We start from the raw sequence: 4,744 nt of genomic DNA on the forward strand, positions 1-4,744 counted from the left end.
GTGGTAAGAGAATATTGGAGGAGAGAAGTAAGAGACTGTGAGTCTAGATAGTGCTTTCCAGGGGGTCGACTATAGAGAGAAAGCAAAAGAATGTGTTTGTAGCAGGAGAGTTTTGTTTTGTTATTTTGTATGTTTTATTCTTTGTGGTTGTAGAAGTAAATAGTGGCATGTTTGCACGTGGATGAGAGTGATCCAGTGGAGAGGAGAACTTTGATATTGCAGGAGAGAAGGAAGGGTTGCTTGAGCAATGTTCTTGAGCAGACCAGAAAGGATGATATCTAATGTGCGAATTGCCTTGAAAAGAGACATGTAAGTCTCAGAACCATCTGAATTTTCCCCAGGCAAATTTCCCCATGATGAATTTTCTCCCAACAGAGGTGCACAACCTTCGAGACATTTATCTGTGCACAAACCGAAATGGATATGGATAGAATGTTTTAGCATCATGCTGCTCATATTTTCGAGCAACTTATTTTCTTTATTCAAAAATATGCTGTAGAGATCTTTCCACGCTAGTGCATGGAGACCAAACTCAATCTTTTTAATGACTGCTTAGTATTCAGTAGTATGGATGCACCGTTATTCATTTAACCAATCTCCTATTGATGGCCATTTAGGTTGTCTCCAACGTTTTATTTGTTATTACAAGTAATGCTGTAGGGAACTTTCTTGCATAAATGCATATCCTTGAGCTTTTCGGAATCACTAACTTCTAGAAGTAAAATTGCTGGGTCAAAAGATGGGTGAGTTTTGAATTGTGATAGATGCTTTTCAAGTGTCCTCCACAAAGACTACTTCAAAGAACATCCCACTAGCGCTGTAGGAGTGTGACAATTTCAAAGTGGAGTTCAACTTTAAAGTGGTGTCAGAACCGTAACTGATGTTCCATCTTTGGGATCTCTTTCAGGATTCTGTGTCCCTTGCCATTGTTCTGTTTTCGAACACCTGTTTTTTTGGGGGCGCTACAAGATGCTCAACTTACATAGTCCCTTCCTCAGTCCTAGAATGAGCCATTTCATTAAGGAGAATAGTATTAGAAGCCAAGGTCTGGGTATGACCAAGGCATATTGAAGATACCTCCAGCTCTAAAACATAGGATCCCAGACTTAGGATAAAAGTAGTTCCAAAGTCATTAGTTTATTGGGAGGATGACATGAGATTTGCTATGTTCCATAAATATTAATAGGATGTTTTTCCCTCTTCCCTTTGGTATCTGATTATGTTTGTTTTTCTTGACCCTCCAACCTAAACTCAGAAGAAGATATCCATGGGATTTTCTCATCCAGTACCTTATACTCTTTGATGGGTAAAATAATATCCAGAATTTTCTTTGTGGAACACCTAACTCCATTGGGGCCAATGGGAATTGAGCCCAGAAGTTTTGATCAGTTATTGGAGTGGGGAAGCTTTCTCTTCTCTGCTGTACTTAAGTTGGGCTGGAAACCGTGTGGCAACCGAAGAGTACTCAAGACACAGCACAAAAGTCTGAGCTGAGCCCTCTCTATACCCTGCAGGTGGGCTGGCGCTGAAGCGAGAGGTGGCCATGCAGATCCTTGTGGCCTGGCCGCAGTGTGAGGACACCTCTGTCTCTGGCAGGGGCTGGGTTGGGGTCAGTCACGGGAGGGTGGAGTTTGCTGGTTCTCAGCGCCAGTGCTCCATGCACAGGATGCTCTTAGTGATGGTAGCAGACACTGTGGGTGCCCCACCCACGTCCCCTGGACACTCACTCTCCACACCAAAGAAGGCTGCCCACTGAGGATTCTGCTCCCTGTTCCTTTAGAGTATGTCCAATAAAATCCATTCACAAGACAGAGCATCCACCGCGCTCCATGAGCTGTTCTAAGCACAGGGGACATAGCTCAGAAAAAGCCCCATCCTCACGGAGCTGACATTCAGTGGTGAGACAGACATTAACAGGCACAGCTGTATCTAGAGTCAGGTGATGACACAGACTAAGGGGACACATAGCAGGGTGTGGGGACAGAGATGACAGGCAGGCCAGTTAGAAGCTGGCATGGCCTCACAGTGTGCAGGGTGAGGGCAGGGACCAGGGCTCATTCTGCCTGAACCTCCAGCCTGAACACAGAGCCAGACACGGGCTGGGCCTCAGCAAACGTTTGCTAACTGAACATCTAAGTGAATGAAGCCCCCTCCCTGGACCCTTATGGGAGGAAGGAGGGGGCGGGGAGGGCCTAATCTCTCACCTCTCATGAGATGTCTGTACATGGCCACAATCCTAGAGACCTGGGGTTTCTGTACCCCTTTTCCCAGTGTCTCTGGGACTCATCCCTCAGCAAACATGAGGTCCAGGAGGCAGGAGGAGTAAGTGGGGAGAAGAGAAGGATTGAGAGGGAGTAGGCCTCTTCCCCACCTCCCTTCTCCAGGCAGAGGCATCACTCCCCCCAGAGGAGATGAGAATGACTCTGACAGCCCCTCTCCCTGTGGGGGCAGAGCTGGGGTGTGGACAGGAGCAGAAAATGCCACATCATATGGCTAAGAAAATGATCCAGCACACAGTTCCTCTGATGAACAGCAGCACACGCCCCCAGCCCTCCCCACGCCCCCAGTCCGAAAGCACCAGCCCTTCATCTTCCCTGTAGGGCATGTTTCAAGTGCATTGTTTTCTCTGCTTGATTAAAGTGTAATTCATTTAAGGCTCTCTGATGCTTATTTCATGTCTCCAAAGCATATTTTTTCACAGGAAGATCAATTCCAAGAAAACACCTACAGTCTGTGGAAATTAAATCTATTAACAAGTGAAAAGTGGCCAATTGCTAAAGGAAGGGCCTTTGACTAAGACCAAGAAATGTGAAAACTGATTGGCTATTCTGCTGGGAGCCCCTGAGTGGAATTTACCCAGGGGCTTTATGAGTCTTGATATTTTATTTTTTCCCAGTGGCTGAAATTAAGCTTCATTTTTGAGGATTAAGGGAGACTCATCCTAGAGCAAATCAGCCCCATGTGACTATGATGACTATGTCACCAACAGCCTCTGGTTCCCACAGTCCCCACCACCCACCTGCCACAGTTGGTTTGGGCACCAGGTATTCTTACACGGGCAGGGGCAGTGGGGAACAAGGAAACCCAAAACACCACCTCAGTGCCGGTCCATCAGAGGGTAGGCTAGGAGTTGCGATAGCTGTAAATATGAATTTCTACTTTTCCCCCCTTACCTCACCGTGGACCAGGCCTCTAGCTGACCTGGCCCTTTATGCAGTGTAGAAAGCTCTTCTGGGGCCAGCACCTCTTCCATGCCCTCCCAGATTTTCTCTGTGCCATTCCTGGTGGCTCCATCTTTATCTCTAAACTCTTCCCACTCTTCTCTGCTCCTACCTTTAAGGGACTGGACTCTCTCCAATGCCTCAGGTCATACCCCCCACTTGGATATGAATTCCCTGGTTCAGGAGACCATGGTGAGATCATTTCTACATTGAAACTGGGCATGTGCCAGGTCCCCAGGGAATGTGTGTGGGCCATGGGGTCTGGCCTGGATGATGGCGGGGCAGCTCTCCTCCTCTGCCTTCCACCTTCTCGGCCCTTCACCAAGGACCAAATCCCGCGAGACAGACCAGGAACTCAGCACACAGTAGGAACACCTACTATATGTTAGGAACTTTACTCTCATTCATTCATTCATTTGATCTTTGACCTTGGCTCTGGGACATATTTAAATCAAGATCTCCCTGACTCCTAAGCCCTGTGATTTGCTTTACACTTTGGTGTGCCTTGTGTGTTTGGGGAGAGCTCTGCCTGCACAGTGGCAATTAAGGTCCTACAGGGTCCTGGAGGATGGCGTGGGGAGGGCTTTGACGACGGACTCCCAGGAAGGAGAGGCTGGGTGAGGCTGGCAGAGGGAATCTCCACCGGATCAGCCTGCCTGGGTCTCGGCCTCAGCTCTCCCGCCCACACACTGGTGACCACTTACCTCCTCTGAGCCTCAGTTTCCCCATCTGTAATCCTGGGCCAAAACACCTGTCTACCCGGGATTCTGTGAGAGTTGCACACATGTGAAGCGCCCAGCGCAGTGCTCAGTTTAGTAAAGATTGCCTGGAACCGAACCTCGTCCACTGTGACATAAAGACTCAGGACTAGAACCCGGTGTTCTGATGCCCGAACTCTGACCCTCCGGCCCTCCCTCCTCTGTAGAGGCTAAGCCAGCATCAGCCCCTCAGACACACCACCAGTCATGTCACATCAGGCGCCTCCCTTGGCCACACATCCTTCGCAACACTCCCAGGTGCCAGAATTCATCAGGGCACCACAGGGATGACCGCAGCTCCACACCAGCTCTTTCTCCATCTCTCTCCCTCCTCCCTCCCCCCACCCCCAATCTATGATTTTTTTCCTTTGTACAATAGCCGAGAGCATTTGCAGAGAATTCCTAATAGCCAGTTGGGTCCCTCTGAGGATTGGTGTACATTCCCTATAATGACATTCATTAGTCTGTCTGACATCAACACTGTTCTTAGGTTAATACATTTAACTTAATGAAGCATTTATTTTCAGTTAGAAAACTCCTGAAGAAGCATGTTTTCTCCTGATGAGCTAAGCTGATGAGTAGATTAATCCTAGATTTGAACAAGTTAACTAAGAAAATGAATCTAACTGGCTTCTCCTTTAGTTATAGGTTGAGTTTAAGTTAATTTGTGTAAAGTTTATCGTTTCTTATGGGGGAAGAAACAGAACAGTGATGCCCACTTGGCTCTGTGATTTGTCCTCCATGTACCTGTTTGTTTCCCTCCAC

The sequence above is a fragment of the Pteropus alecto genome, unplaced genomic scaffold (genome assembly GCF_000325575.1).
Source record: "Pteropus alecto unplaced genomic scaffold, ASM32557v1 scaffold39, whole genome shotgun sequence".
Taxonomy (NCBI): Eukaryota; Metazoa; Chordata; class Mammalia; order Chiroptera; family Pteropodidae; genus Pteropus; species Pteropus alecto.